This window comes from Carcharhinus amblyrhynchos, chromosome 12 (genome assembly GCF_965287045.1).
Source record: "Carcharhinus amblyrhynchos chromosome 12, sCarAmb.v2.hapA, whole genome shotgun sequence".
Lineage (NCBI taxonomy): Eukaryota > Metazoa > Chordata > Chondrichthyes > Carcharhiniformes > Carcharhinidae > Carcharhinus > Carcharhinus amblyrhynchos.
In genome coordinates this window covers 34,866,085-34,880,300 of record NC_137335.1, presented here as the reverse complement: position 1 = coordinate 34,880,300, position 14,216 = coordinate 34,866,085, and the positions used below count along the sequence as shown (strand labels likewise).

The 14,216-nt window shown below is 39.9% G+C and overlaps 1 long non-coding RNA gene across 1 annotated transcript; it reads left to right on the top strand.

The window, feature by feature from the left end:
* Nucleotides 1–6,654: 6,654 nt before the first annotated feature.
* LOC145350579 (uncharacterized) lies at nt 6,655–13,717 on the top strand. The gene is made up of 4 exons (XR_013888226.1): nt 6,655–7,013; nt 11,413–11,487; nt 12,738–12,777; nt 13,302–13,717. It is a non-coding gene; the product is annotated as an uncharacterized LOC145350579 (long non-coding RNA).
* Nucleotides 13,718–14,216: the final 499 nt, after the last annotated feature.

Sequence of the window (14,216 nt, the reverse complement as noted above, 5' to 3'; positions counted from 1 at the left end):
CGGTGGCTACTCTGCTTCATGTCTACAACGAAATGAAGACTGAGAATTCATAGCCCCAGAAAGTCAGTTATTGACAATATACAGACTGTCAATCGAAAGGAAACACCAGAGCCGCAATTGGAACAAAGATAGACTCCCAATCTCAGACAATCATAAGAATTCATTTTGAGATTGACATTGATTCTATTGTAATAAACCATTTTAAAATGAAAGATTCCAGAACAATAGGATTACACTTAACGATAACATTATCCTATGCTTGAGTGCTATTCTTCAGATTTTTAATCCAAGCTAATGTTTGGATTTGATATTCTCTGCCAGAACTGTCAACTGAAGTGAATTAGCAACTACTAGATAAAAGTACATTTCCCCCTACTTTATCGCTCTTCCTTTCCCTTCTCTCCCCCTTTGCTTCTCCTTTTCTAAGTTTTATCCTTTATCCCATTCCTGCCCCCCCTCCCTCCCACGAGCATTTTCATCTGTCACAGTTTACCCTCTCTGCCGTTTGGCCATTCACCCTCTTTATTTTCTCTGTGGACAGCCATTAGCAGTCTTTTCCCCTGGTTTCTGTGCCTATGACTCATCTTTCATTCCCTGCAATATAAATATCTCCCACTTTCTATGCCTTTTAGCTCTGACAAAGGGTCACCTGGACTCGAAACATCAGCTTTTTTCTTTCTTTACAGATGTTTCCAGACCTGCTGAGATTTTCTAGCATTTTCTCTTTTGAATTAGCAACTACACCTGGATTTTCACTTCAAAGAGTGCTACAGTTTCATCATGAGGAGAACTTCTCAGTATGACGGTCACTGTGTAATAACTGAAAGTGTGTTTTTAAATATAATTTATGGCCCGGAATTTACTGTCAAAATAACGGCGTGACTATTGGTATCCATTGTTATTTACGCGCAAACGCTGCAGAAACTTCAGGCCAGACAGATGCACGGTGAAACACAGAAATTCAAAACTTGCCTTTAGATAGTGCCGCTAGTCAGGCGTTAATTTTACAGAAAAGCATCTTGTTCACTGTTGCCCCACTGACACACATTTACCAGCATGAAGTTGCAGTATTTGCACTAAACATATGAATTAAATGCAGCCCGAAAACTAAATTTGTACCCATGTTGGTCTAAGTACCCTTTTAGTTAATTAATTACTTCCCTTCCCCTCAGCACTTATTTTCATTTATATAGTCCCTTCCCCTCAGCACTTACTTTCATTTGAAAATTTTAAATGTAAATTTCAAAATTAAAGCTGTTTTAGCTTTCCATCCTGCACTTTTTTGCCTCTTCATAATGCAATCTTTATCCCTCTCTCTATTTCTCTTTCTGTATGAGCAGTGAGGGAGTAAATTAAAAAGCAAAATCACAAAGGTAAATCACCTCTGGATTAGTACCTGAGCCTGAGTCACAAACAAATTGGCAAATGGTAAATAAGATTAGAGAATTGAATGCATAGCTCAAAGATCGGTGTGGGAGAAATGGGTTTTGATTCATGGGGCACTGGCACCAGTACTAGGAAAGAGGGAGCTGGACCATTGGCATGGCCTTCACCTGAACCTCACTGGGATCAATATTCTCGAAAAACTTGTAACTGTAGAAAGGGCTTTGAAATAAATAGTAGAGCAGGGGACAGTTCACAGAAGTGGAGAATTAGAAAGTTAACAAGAATAAGATAATAGTGCAGGGTAGCAATATGGATAATGATAACTGAAATACTTTACAGGGAATACAATCAGAAAGAGCACCAGTAAATAAGATCAGAAACGGACAAAAGACAGACTTAAAGGCTGTTTATCTGAATGCATATAGCAATTGTAACAAGATGGGTGAGCTGTTAACACAGATAGAAATAAATAATTCCCCTAGTAGCCACAGTCCAAAGCCTGTTCAGATCAATGTGTCTAACCAGCTCAAACCTGTTCAAAAGAAAAATGGGAGGTTCTGTGGTTCTGTTCAAAACATTGTGAGATGTGTTCTGAGATCCTGTTCAAAAGAAAAGTGAGATGTTCTGTTTATAATGTGCCTTTTGTAGAAGGCAATATGACAATAAGGATCTCTTGACTCAGACGATGACACAGCCAGCATGAAGAGGAAAAGCTTAGTATTGCCTGATACAGTTCAAGTTATCTGCACTTTATGAAAGGAAAAAGTTTAAAGTTTATTTATTAGTCACAAGCAAGCTTCCATTCACACTGCAATGAAGTTACTGTGAAAATCCCCTAGTTGCCACACCCTGGCACCTGTTCAGGTACATGAGGGAGAATTTAGCATGGGCAATTTTTGAAAAAGTAAGAAGGTGTATTTTTAAATTTATGCTAAGTCCCATTTAGATTGTGACTGTAGCAGCAGTACTGCAGTATGCCCGGTCAGTGGGGCATGAGGGTTAAAAGTAGGTCTTCAGAAATAAAATTTCAAAACTACTGATCCAGATAAGCGCATGAGGGAAAAAGAAATATGCTGATACAGTTGGATGAAGAGTGGGAAGAAAGTCGTGTTGAGCACATTTTTATGATAACATGGTCCACAGGGAATCACTGAATGATTTCTCTGTGTGGCTCATTGAGTTCCCTGGTAACAGTCTGTGGCCTGCCCAGCTGGAACTCATTACCTGAGCCTTTAATAAGGCAAGCCCAGGACTGGGCCTGCTAAACTGTAATCCCAAGCAGAGACTATTGTGTGTACACCACAGTAGTGGTTTTACTTTACATTCTGTAGTAAACTATGTTCCATTCCAGTCAGGCTTCCTAAGTCATTACGTTGGTGATTAGGAACAAGAAAAGTTTTGGACAGCCTTGCCTTTCAATGAACCTATTATGACTGTGATGGGGAGTTGGTGAAAATGCCGCTGTTTGAGAAACTGGAAGCTTATGATATGGGTGTGGACGATTGGCCCCAGTACGCTGAAAGGATGAATTATTTCTTCCAGGCAAACAGGATAGAAGGGGGCGACCAGCAAATTGTCATCCTCTTGACTGCTTGTGTGCTCTGACTTTCAGCATTATTAAAAGTTTAATATTCAGCAGCCCCAGATTTAAAATCTTTTGACAAATTGGTAGAAGGGAATTGGATCATTATGACCCTAAACCGCCTGTTATGTTGCCACACTACAGATTTAACAGGGCAAATAGACTGCCTGGGAAACTAGTCACTGAACTTTTGTTGAGACTACAGAAATTTGTGGAGCAATGAGTACAGGTGAGCACTTCTGGAAATGTTAAGGGATTGTTTAGTCGATGTGTGCTGAACTTGAGGACGGCCTCAACCAGGATCTTGGGTTCATGTCACACTATCTGTAACCCCCATGACTTGTGGGAACTTGCAACATCTCACTTACTGTCTTGTCTGGAGACAATACACATCTCTTTAACCTAAGCTTAATGTTATCTCCACTCACATTGTCTGCACATTTAAGACTTGAATAGCAGATTAGCTGTAAAAATTTGCATTCTAATCAGTTTTCTGTAAACTGTGTGTGTTTTCATATGCCGTTCTCTGATCAGAACTTTCCACTCACCTGACGAAGGAACAGCTTTCCGAAAGCTTGTGGATTTACTATCAAATAAACTTGTTGGACTTTAACCTGGTCTTATGAGACTCCTGACTGTCTTTCACATGAAAACAGGGAAAAAAGGGCCCAGGGGCTTTAGGGTCCATAGATGGTACTGTCCTCAGCCTTGGACAACCCGCGTATTACTGAACCAAATCCCCAGCGAATAATGCTCAAGTCTTCCATTTGATGCCAAGAAAGGGTGATTAGAGTCAGAGGCTGAGATTCCAGAACTAGACAGAAAGTCTCCGCCCTGCAGCAAGGACAGAGCACATCATGCTAAACTTGTAGTCATAAGGTCTGCTCCAGATAACGCTACTAAACAGGCAAAAGGCATACCAGGCAAACCAAAAGGCAAAGCCAACTCAGGTCGGGGCTTTGTAAATAAACCGACTCAAGAATGAAGAGGTGATGCAGCTAAATTGCATCGCCATACCCAAAGTGGGTCCAATCAAGATTAAACTCCAGGTAAATGGTCACCCCTGAGTCATGGAGATAGGTACAGAAGTCACTGTATCTATTATTAGTGAGTAGACCTAGAGGTGATTCAGATTGGGCATCTTGCCTTTAAGCCTATGGGACACTAAGTCTAGAGATTAGGCACTTAGACTTGGGAGCCCTTATGTATTGTTATGACCATGTGTGGAGGAGTGTGATAACCCCCACAAGGTCCATGGGGAATCACTGATTGATTTCCCTGTAGGGCTCATTGAGTTCCCTGGTAACAGGCACTAAGTGGCCTGTCCGGCTAGAACCAAGGAAGCTTTTCATAAGTCAGGCCCCGAACTGGGCCTACTAAACTGTATACCCAGCCTGACTGTCTGCCCCATTATCATGGCTACATTCATGGAGGGTATCCCTGAAGAGATGCTTGCGGTGTCACTAGCTGCTGTTGAGTCCTTCCATGTTTGTTGGGTACCGTAGGGACTGGGGTGTATTATTGACCCCTTTAATCACATTTTGGTTTGATATGTTTAGTTCCCTGTACACTTTGCTTTTTATTTCAGGTTGTTTCCCTCCCACACCACCTCCCCCGCGCGCCGCCCCCCCCCCCCCCCCCCCCCACTTTAAGGGGCTGCCCCTTTTATTTTGTCCCTCAGTTCAGTTGATTTCGTTTAATTGATTTGCTAAAAAGAATGGCAGGGACTAGTGTGCATACACCACAGTAATGATTTACTTTGCATTTGTGATAACTGGCATGGTGACACAGTGGTTAACATTGCTACCTCACAGTGCTAGGGACCTAGGTTAGATTCTGGCTTTAGGTAACTGTGTGGAGTTTGCCCATTTTCCCTGTGCCTGCATGCGTTTCCTTCAGATGCTCTGGTTTCCTCCCACAGTGCAAAAATGCGCAGGTTAGGTGGATTGGCCATGCTAAATTGCCCCGAAGTGTCCCAAGATATTTGCTTTATTTATTGCCACATGTATTGGTATACAATGAAAAGTATTGTTTTTTGTGCTATACAGACAAAGCATATTGTTCACAGAGTACATAGGGGAGAAGGAAAGGAAAGGGTGCAGACTGTAGTATTACAGTCATAGCTATGGTATAGACAGATCAACTTCATGTAAGGTAGGTCCATTCAAAAGTCTGATGGCAGCGGGGAAGAAGCTGTTCTTGAATCAGTTGATGTGTGATCTCAGACTTCTGTATCTTTTTCCCAATGCAAGAAGGTGGAAGACGGTATGTCCAGGGTGCATTAGGAGGCTTAGTGGGGTAAATGCGTTGGTTATGGGAATAAGGCAGGGGTGGGCAGAATGACCTCCTTTTATACTGTAGGGAGTTCATGATTCTATGTTCCTTTCCAGTTGAGCTTATTGAATCATTACAGTTTTTAAAGATGTCTTGGTCTGCATGCTCTGTTTCTATGTTGTAGATTCAATGTAACTCTAAGAATGTGGTCCCAGAATACTAATTCAATCCTGATATGCAATGTGATAAAAAATAATTTAACTTGTTCAGGCATGTGAACCAATTTGCTTGGGCATAGACCGTCATTCATGGCTATTTTCATTTGTATCTTGCTTTTGACTTTCCAAGCTTTTCATTTTTGTAGGTTGGCATGCAATGCTATAATAATGGGAAAACACTAATTCTTCACAGTGTTTTGCTTACTTATCTGGTATTAGGGTGACCAAATCTCAGAAAAATATAAGGGCATTCTGGCATGGGAGGGTGATGTGTGGAGAGGGGGTGGTGTCCATTAGACCTGGGAGTGGGAGAAGAAGTTGTGGTGCTGACAGGGTTCTGAGACTGGAGAGGAGGAGAGGTTCTGGTTTTGGTGGGGGGTGTGATGTGGGGAGTGTGGTGGGCAGTGTGCTGGCTCCATGCATGCACAAGGTTTAACGGTTGATCTCTGGGAAAGGCAACATCTCAGATGCATACAGTCTCGGATACTGGACAGGGGCCTCAGATACAGGCCAATCTCATATCATAAAATGAGAGACTGTTGAGTACCTCATCTGGTAATATTTTATACATTCATACCAAAATAAGGATTTGCATTTATGTAGTATTCTTCATGAGTCATCACTTTACATCCAACTAAGTCCATTTTTAATTGCAGTTACTGTAATGTAGGAAAATGATAGATTATTCCTATACCATGCTGCAAGTTATTTAAAATATTTATATTTAAATTCCAGTAACAACTTCAGGACATGTTTTAATTGGATTTCTAAATTTCATAGACAGTTTCTAACTATTCTGGAACTCTCCTCTAAAGGCTTTAAAGATTTTTCTTGACCAAGCTTTTAGCTATCGGACCGAATATCTTCTCGTGGCTCAATATCATAGTTTATTTAAATTCTCACGCGAAGGTCTTGGGGTAAGTTAATTACTGTATTAGGCGCTATATAAATGCAGTTTATTGGTGCAGCGGTAAGTAGCTCATTCAACTGGCTGGCGAGTTAGGCGTCATGATGTGGGTATGCTGGCGTTGGACTGGCGTAAACACAGTAAAAAGTCTGACAACACCAGGTTTTAGTCCAACCGATTTATTTGATAATAGAGTCACAATCTTTCGAAAGCTAGTGAGTCTATTATCAAATAAATCGGTTGGACTAAAACCTGGTGTTGTCAGACTTTTTACTGAGTTAGGCGTCAGCAGAGAGCAGTTGGGCGGGTCTCCCGCCTTCCTGTAAAGGGCGCCAAGTAGGAGATATTTCTTCCCGGTTTCGAACCGGTGACCTTGCGTGTGTGAGGCGAATGTGAGCCACTATACGACAAAAATGTATGCACACGAAGCGGATCCAGTTTACTAGTGGAGCAACTAAACTCGGGGCACCAAGTAGGAAGTTTGCAGAAACGCGGACAGCAGATTTAGAGAGGAATAAACATGCCTTCGAGAAAAACTGAGGCGAAAACCCGCCTTAGCGGCAGGAGGGGAGCGGCTGGAGACCCTGTCAATCTTTCCAATGTCAGACTGACAGCGGAGCGAGACAGGGAGTGCGACCTTCTGCAGGTAAGTAGGAAGAAGCAGCCCCAGCCCGCTCCCCCGGGCTCACACCTCCCCCCTCTTCTCTCTGCCCCAGCCGAGACGGGAACGCGCGGCGGGAGTGCGCGGCGGTACTTGATAGGTTTTTGGTAAGGAGCTGGAGGCTGTGGTTTGTGTGCTGCCTTCCTGTAGTTTATGTGATGGTCTTAGTGAATGATCTTGGAACGCTAACTATTAGAAGCTTCAATAAATACTCAACTCCTTGCTATTGTACTCAGTCCCCTATTTATAAAGTCTAGGATACTGTATGCTGTATAAACTATGCTCACAATCAGTTTTTTTCAATTACTTATGCACATAAACACCTAGATTCTTTTACCCCTCCGTCTCCTTCTACTCTTGGGGCAGCATGGTGGCACGGTGGTTAACACTGCTGCCTCACAGTGCAAGGGACTCGGGTACAATTCCAGCCTTAGGAGACTGTGTGTCATGGGTTTGTACATTCTCTGCACGGGTTTCTTCCCACAGTTCAAAGATGTGCAGCTTAGGTGGATTCACCATGCTAAATTGTCCCTTGGTGTCCCAAGATGTTTTGGTTGGGGGATTATTGGGGTAAATATTTGAGGTACTGGGTTAGTGCAGGGAAAGAGCCTGTGTAAGATGCTGTGGAGAGTTGGTGCAGACTTGAAGGGCAAAATAGTCTGCTTCTGCATTGTAGGGATTCTGAGTTCTGCTCCCTTTCGAATTGTACATATTATTTTGTTTGTCTCTCCATGTTCTTCCTGCCGAAAATGAACTTCACGGTTCTCTGCATTGAACTTCATCTGCCACCTGCCTACCCAACTCACCAACTTGCCTCCTCACAGTCCTTAGTGAGATAGCCAGTGTAACTGAACTGAGCACCACAATCATTTTTCCACCCATCCTTCTGACCCGGCTAGCTCCCCTAACCTGACCGACTTCCTGAACGAACATGACTACAATCCCCACCCAATTACTCTCTTGGTCTGACCCAAGCACCCACATTGACCACATTCTCCCCCTCTGCAACTCCAACTTGACCACCCACTCACATATCTATTCGCTAACCCACTGAAAACTCAGACCTTTAAAAACTTATCTGAATACAGCAGCTGATGTGGAGTAAATGGGGTATGTCCTTTCTTTGCCCATGTCTTGCGCTTGATGGCCTGTGGATGTCTGCACTGACCCATTGATGTTTCAGCTGGGATGGAAAGTCCTGGCTGAAAAATCAAAAGGTTTGGGACACTGAAACCTTCACGGATAGTGTCAATGCTGACGGGAAGATCGATGACATTATCTTTGTTTCTGCAGCTTCTGCTACTATTGCCCATTTACTTCAACCAATCATTTTTCTTTGGTTTCAATCAATGGCTCATTTGTGAGATTGAATTCAAAATAATTTTCATTGTATATATTGTTATTGGGTTTCTGTAAACTAATAGTGAATGTGAGAAACTAAACGGTAGAGGAACCAAGACATCTGGAAATAGAGAAATTGCTAAAAGTATCAGTAGGTCATAAAGTGTAAATCAAGTACAGACTTTCATTTTAACACGAGAATACAAGATCAGGCAAGTAAAGTTTAGATAGAGTATTGGTTAGTTTACACTTGGGAATAAGTGTGCAGATCTGGCTTCTGTAGAAAGAGGATATTGGACACATAAGAGACAGTACAGTTTGAGAGGACTGGCCTCTTTAGAGCAAAAGAGATGACATGATTGGAAACCAACTACAACAACTTGTATTGATTTAGCACCTTTTTACTTCAAATAAGCATTTTAAAATATATCACATCAAGCCTCATAAGAAAAAAGATATTAGATCAGTTGACCAAAAGCTTGGTCAAAGAGGTAGGGTTTTTTAAGGATTATCTTAAAGGAGGAAAGTGAGAGATTTTGGTAGGGAATTCCAGAGATTAGGGTATAATGCAACTGAAGATGTGGCTGCCAGTGGGAAAGAAATTAAAATTGGGGATGCACAAAAAGCTAGAATTTGATGAGCACACATATCTCGGAGGTTCATGGGTTGGAGGAGATACAAGATAGAAAGGGATAAGGCTGCAGAGAGTTTGAAAAGGAGGATCAAAATTTTAAAATCAAGATCTGTCTTGACCAGGAGCCAGTGTAGGTCTGTGAGCAAAGAGGTGATAGGTGAATGGGACTTGGGTGCAAGGGCTGATTGCGTTAGATTTAAAGAAGAGAGGAATAACACCTAGAGGAGAGAGAAATGTTTACAATGTAAGCTAACATGTGCACCAGGAGAAGCTGAGTGGTCAGCAGTCTGGTGGGAATACAATTAAGAGAACAGGATTTCCTGGGCGACGTTAGTTCTGAGAGGGTATAATGTGAGTTAGGAAAGAAACTAGAGAAATGTGCAAGTTCTGGGTTAGCTTTAGAGGAAGTTTTGCCAGGTGGGCTACAGGAAGGAAGAGACACAGAAGAGCCTGATCGATGATCTTAGTCTTCAAGACCTATTCAAGTCCATTAGCTCTTCTAAGCATTTACTGTTTGCAACAAGAATGGAGTGAATCAGGGAATGGGATTTAAGAAGACTTTAAGAAGGATGATCCTGGAAAAGTGTGCAATTTGAGCAGACAGGAGCTGGATGCTATAATGCTTCATGTGGTCTGATCAGATCTGACTGTTAAACTAGTTATTCACCATATTTTGTGCTTGAGAGTGGAGATGAGGATCATGCTTGAGGGAATGACCATGGTGAGAGAGCGTATGGTTTAATTGAAGACAAAGGCATCAAAGGTAGAGGTGTGGGTGCAGCTACAGACATGCTGTGGCGAACGGGGGCCAGAGAGTTTTTAAAAGTGTAGTTATAAGTGAATTGTTTTTTCCCCTAATAGTGGTGTTTAAATTTATTAAGGAGTTTTATTGGAGAGATATGGAGAAATTGATAAAAGAACAGTGACCTGTGAGAGATCAAGTATTGAATTTGAGAGGAATGTCTTTAAACAGAGGTGAAAATATAGAATTTGGTGCCATTGAGAACAACTGAAGCAGATAGTATTGATCCATGCAAAGAGAGACTTGATGGATACACCAGATAGGATTGTTGTTGGAGGGGAAAGAGAGCCGGTTAAAATGAGAATTCACAGAATTGTTACAATGCTAAAGGAGACTTTGGTGTCTACACTGGCTCTCCAAATGACTTAGTACCATTCTCTTGCCTTTTCACTGTACCCTTACATATGGTTTCTATTCAAATAATCTAGACAAGTTGAAGGTTTTTTGGAATATTATCATTTGCATAGATCAGTTAGAGTGACTTGTTTTTGTACTGTAATTTTATATAATTGTGTTGCTTTTGTATTATGCTAACTTGGGCCATGAAAAACTCCTACCAGTCCAGTTTTTGATTCGTCCATTATAAACTTCCTGAAAGCAGATTTGCTTTGTAACTGTACTGGTGTTCAAAGTTCTTTCTCTAACAGTTGGAGCATTGGGACAGTAAATTAAAAAAATGTCTCACAAGCATATTACATAATGAATTGAAAAAAGTTCATTGGTTTAAGTGTGTTATTTTGCTACTGTGTAATAATACATTAAATGTGACCTGTGAATGCTGTAAATAGAAAGTTGAAAATTCTGTCTTTCTGAGTAATCCCTAAAGACTAGCTCAGCTATCCAGTGCCTTTTTACTCTGATCCCTGGAGTTCTGCAGCACTGAAACATGATATAGGATGTCTCTGTTGCATTTAATAGTATTTTCCTGCTTTTGCAGTTTCAGCACTTAAATATATCCTGATTTTCAGAATATGCTGTCTTTTCAGCCAATATTCCTTGTACACCTTTCAATGCAAAGGGTGTATTTATTGGTTTCTATAACTAGAGGGGACCAATCTAACTATGTTAGCACTTCCATTTCAAAAATTGTTCTGCTTTTTAAAAAAAAATTCTTAGATGCAGTTGACATCGACAAGCCAGTACCTAATGTCCATCCCAAAGCAAGTTGGCTTTTGTTGTGATTTTTAAATGATGCATGAACAACTTGAAAAATTCTTAGGAAAACTTACTGACATTTGTGAGCCTGAAGTCTGGTGTAGACCATATGGATTTATTGAATTAAGTTTCCCATCAAACATTTGTTACCAGTTCAGTACAGTACTCTTCTGATCGGATATTTGGGGATTAGTGTTTGCTGGTGAAACAACACAAACCCTGCTCAGTGTGCCTATTCTCTCATTTGACTGGAATAAAAAAGCAGCACAAATGTGTAGATGAAAAATTGAAATTGACTGAAGTACTTCTGTCATGTTTCTGATTTCTGCTTGCAGAATTGAGAATGTCCATTGTGTGGGTATTAGTACTAATGCTGATCATGAAACAAATTGTTACTAGTTACGTACTGTGGACAATTATTAACAAGAGTGTCTTGTTTTCTTTATTAATAGCATGAGTTGACAAATTTGCAGCAAATGAATTTATCACTTCAAGCTGTCCTTCAAATGGTTGTCTCCTTCAACAAGGTACAGTATTAGAAATTCTGTGTAAGAAAACCGATCTGCATTGAGAAGTATTTCTCATATTCTTAACTTTGGAATTCATATTTTGAAAAATTTTGTTTGGCTTTTAAAAGGAAATTTTGAATCAGTTACCTTGTATAATCTGTATGGCAAACTAATGTGTGTAACTTAAATGCCCCAAATCTCTGATAATAAATCAGAGATTAACTGATTTAAATGAACCAATACAATGGAAAAGGCCTTTTTATCTTATTTATGCAATTAGTTATAACTAAATAAACTAATATTACCATTATTTCTTTATTCCATTAAAAAGTCTACCTGTGGACTTTTATATATATCCCAATAACCATTTTTATTTACTTTATGGAATGCTGATTGGAATTAATATAGGCCCAGTGGCTAGCATGACAAATCGGTGTGATGCTGGAAATAGGTTGGATTGAAATGAAGATAAGAAGGGAAACCACCCATTTATTTTATGATGAATTTATATTGCAGCCACAAGCAGCTCTGCAATTACTTTTGGATTCTTTCGATGAAAGGTATTGCACTTAAAAAAAAACAATTGTGGTCATAAAACCTATTGCCACCTTGCAATATCTATACAACTTGGATGGGAAAAGAAAAATTGGTTTTCTTGAACTTAAAGCTAATCTTAATCATAACTCGTGCAAATCAAATAAATCTAGTTGTTCTTATATATGCACAAAACCTTGGGTATCGTTACAGGAAAAGCTGGATTCATCATCTGTAAGCCATTTAAATTTGAAAAGAAGGTAACTTTCTGAATTAAAATTCTTGGGAAGGTTTTATGAGATTGAAGTGCCTTTCCAATACCCTCTACTGCTCATATTTTTCTCAGTTGAGCAAAAACCGAGTCGGGCAATCTGTTCTCTGGACTCTATTAATTCTAAGCTGAAGAGTTTATTATGAGACTTGTGATGGTGGCCCACTGATAACACTCTAAGCACCATTTCATTCTCCTCCCTGTGGAAAATTATAATTGATATTTTCAGCAGGAAATCAACAGCATGGTTTAAATCAACACCTCCCTCATAACTTGCCTCTCCAGAGCTTACTCTATGATCCAGGCCGCCTCTTGTTGTTTTGCTTGTGGATCACCCAAATTGATAAGATTTTTCATTTACTCCAAGTTGCAGGCATCAATGTTCAAAAATTTGGATGAAAAATTGAAATTGAGTGAGAAGTACTTCTGATCTCTGAATAAAATATTTATTATTTTATTTCAGATTATTGAAGAGGTCAGCCAGAACTTTAGTCACCTTACAGGTCAGTGCTCAGCAATGGATCATTGTTTTAGGTTGTATACAAGTGGCTCCCTCTTTCTTCTTACTGAGGGTTAAAGGTCAGCAGGATCTCTGCTCCCAAGATAATATGCTTAGCAATGGGTGACTGTAACCAAGTCTATTTTGTGATACTTGGTGATCTGAAAGCTAACCTAGAAGGTATTACTAAGTGCTAGTTATGATTGCTCAATCATTCTGGCTTGTTAATGGGATCTGTTCCTGGAGATTGGGTTCCTTCTATGTAGTTCCTGGCAATATTGCAAGAAGTCTCCAAACCAATGGGGCAACTACGAAAAGCAGAGGAAGTTTACCAGGTCATCATGTAATTAGATGTTTTTAGCTGAACACCAAGCAGCATGCTGCTGTTTTCAATCTTGGTTTTCCCTCTCCCTTCACCATCATTCCTGTGTCAGTCAAGAATCATGAGTGAATGTCATTACATCGGTGTATAGTGTTAAATAATACACAAATATGACTTACACCTGCAATTTATTATTTTTTATGTAGAGCTAAATGAAGGATGGTCGACTTTCTTTGGGGTACAGAAGTGATCAAGAATACAAAATAAATGCTGAAATCCAAAGTTCTGATGCTTGGATGTGGTAATATTACCTTATGCATAATATTGAACTCTGAGATGTGTGTTTTCTGTATTTACACATTTCAACAGACAGCTTACAATAAAATGGCAATGCATTATACCAATGCCTGTTCTTACAACCAAACTGATGTGCTTGTCTACATGATGTCAAATTTTGAATATATTTCATGAACTAGGATAGGTAATGTTATTGCAGTTTTGTTCTCATTTCTGCCTAGGCCAGTGATTTCTAAACTTATCAAATGAAGTAAAACTGATTAGATCTAACTCTTGTTCAAAAAAATTGTACCCATTTTATTTTCCAAAGTACTTTTGGCCTATTTCTTTAACATAAGAACATAAGAAATAGGAGCAGGAGTAGGCCAACTAGCCCTTCGAGCCTGCCCCGCCATTCAATAAGATCATGGCTGATCAAAAAAGGCACTCATTTGTAATAACAAGAACAACATGTTAGTTGCTAATTGGAAGTTTTTAGCAATGTATGGTTATTTACTGTGTCTGCAATAAATTTGAGCTATAACCTGACACTAGAATAAAATAGATTCGACATCACTTAATTCCTTCAATTAAGTTACCACAATGCATGACTTGTAGAATATCTAGTTGCACCTTTTGCTATCTCTTTTGGTTACCAAAGAAATTGGTGCTGTGCTCAAGCAATGTTCTGTGCTGAGGCTCTGTTCTGACCTCTTGGTTTCTCTCATTCCTGTGTTTGTATAGTTTGTCCAAAGATTGCTGGAACGTTTGGCTTCCTAAAAGACAAAATTATTGCAAGTCAAAACACTATCAAACAAAAGTTTTTTTTGTCTTGCGTCATATAT